We start from the raw sequence: 9,998 nt of genomic DNA, 5'->3' as shown, positions 1-9,998 counted from the left end.
GCGCAATTGGCTAGCGCGATCGGCTGTTAACTGAAAGGTTGGAGGTTCGAGCCCTCCCGGGAGTGGTGTGTTGCTTTTTTTTCTTTGGGCTGATAGCTTTGAAGATATGTTCTGATGGTGGTGAGAGTGGAGCAGGACTGACTCCGTGGCGCAATTGGCTAGCGCGATCGGCTGGTAACCGAGAGGTTGGAGGTTCGAGCCCACGCGGTGGCGGGGCGGTGCTTTTTTTTCTTTGGGCTGATAGCTTTGAAGATATGTTGTGATGGTGGTGTGATTGGAGAACAACTCTCTCCGTTGCGAAATTGGCTAGCGCGATGGGCTGTTAACCGAAAGGTTGGAGGTTCGAGCCCACCCGATGGTGGTGCAGCGCTTTTTTTCTTCTGGCTGATAGCTCTGAAGAAATGTTCTGACGGTGGTGAGAGTGGAGCATGACTGTCTCCTTGGCGCAATCGGCTAGCACGTTCGGCTATTAACCGAAAGGTTGGAAGTTCGAGCCCACGCGGTGGTGGTGCGGTGCTTTTTTTCCTTTAGGCTGATAGCTTTGAAGATATGTTGTGATGGTGGTGAGAGTGGAGCACGACTGTCTCCGTGGCGCAATTGGCTAGCGCGATGGGCTGTTAACTCAAAGGTTGGAGGTTCGAGCTCTCCCGGGAGTGGTGTGTTGCTTTTTTCTTTGCGCTGATAGCTTTGAAGATATGTTCTGATGGTGGTGGAAGTGGAGCACGGCTGTCTCCGTGGCGTAATTGGCTAGCGCGATGGGCTATGAACCGAAAGGTTGGGCGCTCGAGCCCACCCGGTGGTGGTGCGGCGCTTTTTTCCCTTGGGCTGATAGCTCTGAAGAAATGTTCTGACGGTGGTGGGAGTGGAGCACGACTGTCTCCGTGGCGCAATTGGCTAGCGCGATCGGCTGTTAACTGAAAGGTTGGAGGTTCGAGCCCTCCCGGGAGTGGTGTTTTGCTTTTTTCTTTGCGCTGATAGCTTTGAAGATATGTTCTGATGGTGGTGAGAGTTGAGCACGCCTGTCTCCGTGGCGTAATTGGCTAGCGCGATGGGCTATGAACCGAAAGGTTGGACGCTCGAGCCCACCCGGTGGTGGTGCGGCGCTTTTTTCCCTTGGGCTGATAGCTCTGAAGAAATGTTCTGACGGTGGTGGGAGTGGAGCACGACTGTCTCCGTGGCGCAATTGGCTAGCGCGATCGGCTGTTAACTGAAAGGTTGGAGGTTCGAGCCCTCCCGGGAGTGGTGTGTTGCTTTTTTTTCTTTGGGCTGATAGCTTTGAAGATATGTTCTGATGGTGGTGAGAGTAGAGCACGACTGTCTCCGTGGCGTAATTGGCTAGAGCGATGGGGTATTAACCGAAAGGTTGGAGGTTTGAGCCCACCCGGTGGTGGTGCGGCGCTTTTTTTTCTTTGGGCTGATAGCTCTGAAGAAATGTTCTGACGGTGGTGAGAGTGGAGCATGACTGTCTTCGTGGCGCAATTGGCTAGCGCGATGGGCTGTTAACCGAAAGGTTGGAGGTTCGAGCCCACCCGATGGTGGTGCAGCGCTTTTTTTTTCTTTTGGCTGATAGCTTTGAAGAAATGTTCTGACGGTGGTGAGAGTGGAGCATGACTGTCTCCTTTGCGCAATTGGCTAGCGCGATCGGCTGTTAACCGAAAGGTTGGAGGTTCGAGCCCTCCCGGGAGTGGTGTGTTGCTTTTTTCTTTGTGCTGATAGCTTTGAAGATATGTTCTGACGGTGGTGAGAGTGGAGCACGACTGTCTCCGTGGCACAATTGGCTAGCGCGATTGGCTGTTAACCGAAAGGTTGGAGGTTCGAGCCCACCCGATGGTGGTGCAGCGCTTTTTTTCTTCTGGCTGATAGCTCTGAAGAAATGTTCTGACGGTGGTGAGAGTGGAGCATGACTTTCTCCGTGGCGTAATTGGCTAGCGCGATGGGCTATGAACCGAAAGGTTGGACGCTCGAGCCCACCCGGTGGTGGTGCGGCGCTTTTTTCCTTTGGGCTGATAGCTCTGAAGAAATGTTCTGACGGTGGTGGGAGTGGAGCACGACTGTCTCCGTGGCGCAATTGGCTAGCGCGATCGGCTGTTAACTGAAAGGTTGGAGGTTCGAGCCCTCCCGGGAGTGGTGTGTTGCTTTTTTTTCTTTGGGCTGATAGCTTTGAAGATATGTTCTGATGGTGGTGAGAGTGGAGCAGGACTGTCTCCGTGGCGCAATTGGCTAGCACGTTCCGCTGTTAACCGAAAGGTTGGAAGTTCGAGCCCACGCGGTGGTGGTGCGGTGCTTTTTTTCCTTTGGGCTGATAGCTTTGAAGATATGTTCTGATGGTGGTGGGAGTGGAGCACGACTGTCTCCGTGGCGCAATTGGCTAGCGCGATGGGCTGTTAACCGAAAGGTTGGAGGTTCGAGCCCTCCCGGGAGTGGTGTGTTGCTTTTTTTCTTTGCGCTTATAGCTTTGAAGATATGTTCTGATGGTGGTGGGGGTGGAGCACGACTGTCTCCGTGGCGCAATTGGCTAGCGCGATCGGCTGTTAACCAAAAGGTTTGAGGTTCGAGCACTTCCGGGAGTGGTGTGTTGCTTTTTTTTCTTTGCGCGTATAGCTTTGAAGATATGTTCTGATGGTGGTGAGAGTGGAGCACGACTGTCTTCGTGGCGTAATTGGCTAGCGCGATGGGGTATTAACCGAAAGGTTGGAGGTTTGAGCCCACCAGGTGGTGGTGCGGCACTTTTTTTTCTTTGGGCTGATAGCTCTGAAGAAATGTTCTGACGGTGGTGAGAGTGGAGCACGACTGTCTCCGTGGCGCAATTGGCTCGCGCGATCGGCTGTTAACCGAATGGTTGGAGGTTCGAGCTCTCCCGGGAGTGGTGTGTTGCTTTTTTTTGCGCTGATAGCTTTGAAGATATGTTCTGATGGTGGTGGGAGTGGAGCACGACTGTCTCCGTGGCGCAATTGGCTAGCGCGATCGGCTGTTAACCAAAAGGTTGGAGGTTCGAGCACTCCCGGGAGTGGTGTGTTGCTTTTTTTTCTTTGCGCTTATAGCTTTGAAGATATGTTCTGATGGTGGTGAGAGTGGAGCACGACTGTCTCCGTGGCGTATTTGGCTAGAGCGATGGGGTATTAACCGAAAGGTTGGAGGTTTGAGACCACCCGGTGGTGGTGCGGCGCTTTTTTTTCTTTGGGCTGATAGCTCTGAAGAAATGTTCTGACGGTGGTGAGAGTGGAGCATGACTGTCTCCGTGGCGCAATTGGCTAGCGCGATGGGCTGTTAACCGAAAGGTTGGAGGTTCGAGCCCACCCGATGGTGGTGCAGCGCTTTTTTTTCTTTTGGCTCATAGCTTTGAAGAAATGTTCTGACGGTGGTGAGAGTGGAGCATGACTGTCTCCTTGGCGCAATTGGCTAGCGCGATCGGCTGTTAACCGAAAGGTTGGAGGTTCGAGCCCTCCCGGGAGTGGTGTGTTGCTTTTTTCTTTGTGCTGATAGCTTTGAAGATATGTTCTGATGGTGGTGAGAGTTGAGCACGACTGTCTCCGTGGCGTAATTGGCTAGCGCGATGGGCTATTAACCGAATGGTTGGACGCTCGAGCCCACCCGGTGGTGGTGCGGCGCTTTTTTCCTTTGGGCTGATAGCTCTGAAGAAATGTTCTGACGGTGGTGGGAGTGGAGCACGACTGTCTCCGTGGCGCAATTGGCTAGCGCGATCGGCTGTTAACTGAAAGGTTGGAGGTTCGAGCCCTCCCGGGAGTGGTGTGTTGCTTTTTTTTCTTTGGGCTGATAGCTTTGAAGATATGTTCTGATGGTGGTGAGAGTGGAGCAGGACTGACTCCGTGGCGCAATTGGCTAGCGCGATCGGCTGGTAACCGAGAGGTTGGAGGTTCGAGCCCACGCGGTGGCGGGGCGGTGCTTTTTTTTCTTTGGGCTGATAGCTTTGAAGATATGTTGTGATGGTGGTGTGATTGGAGAACAACTCTCTCCGTTGCGAAATTGGCTAGCGCGATGGGCTGTTAACCGAAAGGTTGGAGGTTCGAGCCCACCCGATGGTGGTGCAGCGCTTTTTTTCTTCTGGCTGATAGCTCTGAAGAAATGTTCTGACGGTGGTGAGAGTGGAGCATGACTGTCTCCTTGGCGCAATCGGCTAGCACGTTCGGCTATTAACCGAAAGGTTGGAAGTTCGAGCCCACGCGGTGGTGGTGCGGTGCTTTTTTTCCTTTAGGCTGATAGCTTTGAAGATATGTTGTGATGGTGGTGAGAGTGGAGCACGACTGTCTCCGTGGCGCAATTGGCTAGCGCGATGGGCTGTTAACTCAAAGGTTGGAGGTTCGAGCTCTCCCGGGAGTGGTGTGTTGCTTTTTTCTTTGCGCTGATAGCTTTGAAGATATGTTCTGATGGTGGTGGAAGTGGAGCACGGCTGTCTCCGTGGCGCAATTGGCTAGCGCGATCGGCTGTTAACTGAAAGGTTGGAGGTTCGAGCCCTCCCGGGAGTGGTGTTTTGCTTTTTTTCTTTGAGCTTATAGCTTTGAAGATATGTTCTGATGGTGGTGAGAGTGGAGCACGACTGTCTCCGTGGCGTAATTGGCTTGCGCGGTGGGCTATTAACCAAAAGGTTGGAGGTTCGAGCCCACCCGGTGGTTGTGCGGCGCTTTTTTTTGGGCTGATAGCTCTGAAGAAATGTTCTGACGGTGGTGAGAGTGCAGCACGACTGTCTCCGTGGCGGAATTGGCTAGCGCGATCGGCTGTTAACCAAAAGGTTGGAGGTTCGAGCACTCCCGGGAGTGGTGTGTTGCTTTTTTTTCTTTGCGCTTATAGCTTTGAAGATATGTTCTGATGGTGGTGAGAGTGGAGCACGACTGTCTCCGTGGCGTAATTGGCTAGCGCGATCGGCTGTTAACTGAAAGGTTGGAGGTTCGAGCCCTCCCGGGAGTGGTGTGTTGCTTTTTTTTCTTTGGGCTGATAGCTTTGAAGATATGTTCTGATGGTGGTGAGAGTAGAGCACGACTGTCTCCGTGGCGTAATTGGCTAGAGCGATGGGGTATTAACCGAAAGGTTGGAGGTTTGAGCCCACCCGGTGGTGGTGCGGCGCTTTTTTTTCTTTGGGCTGATAGCTCTGAAGAAATGTTCTGACGGTGGTGAGAGTGGAGCATGACTGTCTTCGTGGCGCAATTGGCTAGCGCGATGGGCTGTTAACCGAAAGGTTGGAGGTTCGAGCCCACCCGATGGTGGTGCAGCGCTTTTTTTTCTTTTGGCTGATAGCTTTGAAGAAATGTTCTGACGGTGGTGAGAGTGGAGCATGACTGTCTCCTTTGCGCAATTGGCTAGCGCGATCGGCTGTTAACCGAAAGGTTGGAGGTTCGAGCCCTCCCGGGAGTGGTGTGTTGCTTTTTTCTTTGTGCTGATAGCTTTGAAGATATGTTCTGACGGTGGTGAGAGTGGAGCACGACTGTCTCCGTGGCACAATTGGCTAGCGCGATTGGCTGTTAACCGAAAGGTTGGAGGTTCGAGCCCACCCGATGGTGGTGCAGCGCTTTTTTTCTTCTGGCTGATAGCTCTGAAGAAATGTTCTGACGGTGGTGAGAGTGGAGCATGACTTTCTCCGTGGCGTAATTGGCTAGCGCGATGGGCTATGAACCGAAAGGTTGGACGCTCGAGCCCACCCGGTGGTGGTGCGGCGCTTTTTTCCTTTGGGCTGATAGCTCTGAAGAAATGTTCTGACGGTGGTGGGAGTGGAGCACGACTGTCTCCGTGGCGCAATTGGCTAGCGCGATCGGCTGGTAACCGAGAGGTTGGAGGTTCGAGCCCACGCGGTGGCGGGGCGGTGCTTTTTTTTCTTTGGGCTGATAGCTTTGAAGATATGTTGTGATGGTGGTGTGATTGGAGCACGACTCTCTCCGTGGCGCAATTGGCTAGCGCGATGGGCTGTTAACTGGAAGGTTGGAGGTTCGAGCCCACCCAGGAATGGTGTGTTGCTTTTTTTTCTTTGGGCTGATAGCTTTGAAGATATGTTCTGATGGTGTTGAGAGTGGAGCAGGACTGTCTCCATGGCGCTATTGGCTAGCGCGATCGGCTATTAACCGAATGGTTGGAGGTTCGAGCCCACCCGGTGGTGGTGCGGCGCTTTTTTTTCTTTGGGCTGATAGCTCTGAAGAAATGTTCTGACGGTGGTGAGAGTGGAGCACGACTGTCTCCGTGGCACAATTGGCTAGCGCGATTGGCTGTTAACCGAAAGGTTGGAGGTTCGAGCCCACCCGATGGTGGTGCAGCGCTTTTTTTCTTTTGGCTGATATCTCTGAAGAAATGTTCTGACGGTGGTGAGAGTGGAGCATGACTGTCTCCTTGGCGCAATCGGCTAGCACGTTCCGCTGTTAACCGAAAGGTTGGAAGTTCGAGCCCACGCGGTGGTGGTGCGGTGCTTTTTTTCCTTTGGGCTGATAGCTTTGAAGATATGTTGTGTTGGTGGTGAGAGTGGAGCACGACTGTCTCCGTGGCGCAATTGGCTAGCGCGATGGGCTGTTAACTGAAAGGTTGGAGGTTCGAGCTCTCTCGGGAGTGGTGTGTTGCTTTTTTCTTTGCGCTGATAGCTTTGAAGATATGTTCTGATGGTGGTGGGAGTGGAGCACGACTGTCTCCGTGGCGCAATTGGCTAGCGCGATGGGCTTTTAACCGAGAGGTTGGAGGTTCGAGCCCTCCCGGGAGTGGTGTGTTGCTTTTTTTCTTTGCGCTTATAGCTTTGAAGATATGTTCTGATGGTGGTGGGAGTGGAGCACGACTGTCTCCGTGGCGCAATAGGCTAGCGCGATCGGCTGTTAACCAAAAGGTTGGAGGTTCGAGCACTCCCGGGAGTGGTGTGTTGCTTTTTTTCTTTGAGCTTATAGCTTTGAAGATATGTTCTGATGGTGGTGAGAGTGGAGCACGACTGTCTCCGTGGCGTAATTGGCTAGCGCGATGGGGTATTAACCGAAAGGTTGGAGGTTTGAGCCCACCCGGTGGTGGTGCGGCGCTTTTTTTTTTCTTTGGGCTGATAGCTCTGAAGAAATGTTCTGACGGTGGTGAGAGTGTAGCACGACTGTCTCCGTGGCGTAATTGGCTAGCGCGATGGGCTGTTAACCGAAAGGTTGGAGGTTCGAGCGCACCCGATGGTGGTGCAGCGCTTTTTTTTCTTTGGGCTGATAGCTCTGAAGAAATGTTCTGACGGTGGTGAGTGTGGAGCATGACTGTCTCCTTGGCGCAATTGGCTAGCGCAATCGGCTGTTAACCGAAAGGTTGGAGGTTCGAGCCCTCCCGGGAGTGGTGTGTTGCTTTTTTCTTTGCGCTGATAGATTTGAAGATATGTTCTGATGGTGGTGAGAGTTGAGCACGACTGTCTCCATGGCGTAATTGACTAGCGCGATGGGCTATTAACCGAAAGGTTGGACGCTCGAGCGCACCCGGTGGTGGTGGGGCGCTTTTTTCCTTTGGGCTGATAGCTCTGAAGAAATGTTCTGACGGTGGTGGGAGTGGAGCACGACTGTCTCCGTGGCGCAATTGGCTCGCGCGATCGGCTGTTAACTGAAAGGTTGGAGGTTCGAGCCCTCCCGGGAGTGGTGTGTTGCTTTTTTTTTTCTTTGGGCTGATAGCTTTGAAGATATGTTCTGATGGTGGTGAGAGGAGCAGGACTGTCTCCATGGCGCAATTGGCTAGCGCGATCGGCTGGTAACCGAGAGGTTGGAGGTTCGAGCCCACGCGGTGGCGGTGCGGTGCTTTTTTTTCTTTGGGCTGATAGCTTTGAAGATATGTTGTGATGGTGGTGTGATTGAAGCACGACTTTCTCCGTGGCGCAATTGGCTAGCGCGATGGGCTGTTAACTGAAAGGTTGGAGGTTCGAGCCCACCCAGGAATGGTGTGTTGCTTTTTTTTCTTTGGGCTGATAGCTTTGAAGATATGTTCTGATGGTGGTGAGAGTGAAGCAGGACTGTCTCCTTGGCGCAATCGGCTAGCGCGATCGGCTGGTAACCGAGAGGTTGGAGGTTCGAGCCCACGCGGTGGCGGGGCGGTGCTTTTTTTTCTTTGCGCTGATAGCTTTGAAGATATGTTGTGATGGTGGTGTGATTGGAGCACGACTCTCTCCGTGGCGCAATTGGCTAGCGCGATGGGCTGTTAACTGGAAGGTTGGAGGTTCGAGCCCACCCAGGAATGGTGTGTTGCTTTTTTTTCTTTGGGCTGATAGCTTTGAAGATATGTTCTGATGGTGGTGAGAGTGGAGCAGGACTGTCTCCATGGCGCTATTGGCTAGCGCGATCGGCTATTAACCGAATGGTTGGAGGTTCGAGCCCACCTGGTGGTGGTGCGGTGCTTTTTTTTCTTTGGGCTGATAGCTCTGAAGAAATGTTCTGACGGTGGTGAGAGTGGAGCACGACTGTCTCCGTGGCACAATTGGCTAGCGCGATTGGCTGTTAACCGAAAGGTTGGAGGTTCGAGCCCACCCAATGGTGGTGCAGCGCTTTTTTTCTTTTGGCTGATATCTCTGAAGAAATGTTCTGACGGTGGTGAGAGTGGAGCATGACTGTCTCCTTGGCGCAATCGGCTAGCACGTTCCGCTGTTAACCGAAAGGTCGGAAGTTCGAGCCCACGCGGTGGTGGTGCGGTGCTTTTTTTCCTTTGGGCTGATAGCTTTGAAGATATGTTGTGTTGGTGGTGAGAGTGGAGCACGACTGTCTCCGTGGCGCAATTGGCTAGCGCGATGGGCTGTTAACTGAAAGGTTGGAGGTTCGAGCTCTCTCGGGAGTGGTGTGTTGCTTTTTTCTTTGCGCTGATAGCTTTGAAGATATGTTCTGATGGTGGTGGGAGTGGAGCACGACTGTCTCCGTGGCGCAATTGGCTAGCGCGATGGGCTTTTAACCGAGAGGTTGGAGGTTCGAGCCCTCCCGGGAGTGGTGTGTTGCTTTTTTTCTTTGCGCTTATAGCTTTGAAGATATGTTCTGATGGTGGTGGGAGTGGAGCACGACTGTCTCCGTGGCGCAATAGGCTAGCGCGATCGGCTGTTAACCAAAAGGTTGGAGGTTCGAGCACTCCCGGGAGTGGTGTGTTGCTTTTTTTCTTTGAGCTTATAGCTTTGAAGATATGTTCTGATGGTGGTGAGAGTGGAGCACGACTGTCTCCGTGGCGTAATTGGCTAGCGCGATGGGGTATTAACCGAAAGGTTGGAGGTTTGAGCCCACCCGGTGGTGGTGCGGCGCTTTTTTTTTTCTTTGGGCTGATAGCTCTGAAGAAATGTTCTGACGGTGGTGAGAGTGAAGCACGACTGTCTCCGTGGCGTAATTGGCTAGCGCGATGGGCTGTTAACCGAAAGGTTGGAGGTTCGAGCGCACCCGATGGTGGTGCAGCGCTTTTTTTTCTTTGGGCTGATAGCTCTGAAGAAATGTTCTGACGGTGGTGAGTGTGGAGCATGACTGTCTCCTTGGCGCAATTGGCTAGCGCAATCGGCTGTTAACCGAAAGGTTGGAGGTTCGAGCCCTCCCGGGAGTGGTGTGTTGCTTTTTTCTTTGCGCTGATAGATTTGAAGATATGTTCTGATGGTGGTGAGAGTTGAGCACGACTGTCTCCATGGCGTAATTGACTAGCGCGATGGGCTATTAACCGAAAGGTTGGACGCTCGAGCGCACCCGGTGGTGGTGGGGCGCTTTTTTCCTTTGGGCTGATAGCTCTGAAGAAATGTTCTGACGGTGGTGGGAGTGGAGCACGACTGTCTCCGTGGCGCAATTGGCTCGCGCGATCGGCTGTTAACTGAAAGGTTGGAGGTTCGAGCCCTCCCGGGAGTGGTGTGTTGCTTTTTTTTTTCTTTGGGCTGATAGCTTTGAAGATATGTTCTGATGGTGGTGAGAGGAGCAGGACTGTCTCCATGGCGCAATTGGCTAGCGCGATCGGCTGGTAACCGAGAGGTTGGAGGTTCGAGCCCACGCGGTGGCGGTGCGGTGCTTTTTTTTCTTTGGGCTGATAGCTTTGAAGATATGTTGTGATGGTGGTGT

General features: G+C 52.9%; 2 non-coding genes across 2 annotated transcripts; both read left to right on the top strand.

The window, feature by feature from the left end:
• Positions 1-6,615: 6,615 nt before the first annotated feature.
• Positions 6,616-6,692, top strand: TRNAK-UUU (transfer RNA lysine (anticodon UUU)). Its single transcript has one exon. It is a non-coding gene; the product is annotated as a tRNA-Lys (tRNA).
• Positions 6,693-8,829: 2,137 nt separating this feature from the next.
• TRNAK-UUU (transfer RNA lysine (anticodon UUU)) lies at positions 8,830-8,906 on the top strand. The gene has a single exon. It is a non-coding gene; the product is annotated as a tRNA-Lys (tRNA).
• The last annotated feature ends 1,092 nt before the right edge of the window (positions 8,907-9,998 follow it).

The sequence above is a fragment of the Rhipicephalus microplus genome, unplaced genomic scaffold, assembly GCF_043290135.1.
Source record: "Rhipicephalus microplus isolate Deutch F79 unplaced genomic scaffold, USDA_Rmic scaffold_13, whole genome shotgun sequence".
Taxonomy (NCBI): domain Eukaryota; kingdom Metazoa; phylum Arthropoda; class Arachnida; order Ixodida; family Ixodidae; genus Rhipicephalus; species Rhipicephalus microplus.
The sequence above is the reverse complement of the archived record's forward strand: the minus strand, read 5'-3'. Positions and strand labels throughout refer to the sequence as shown.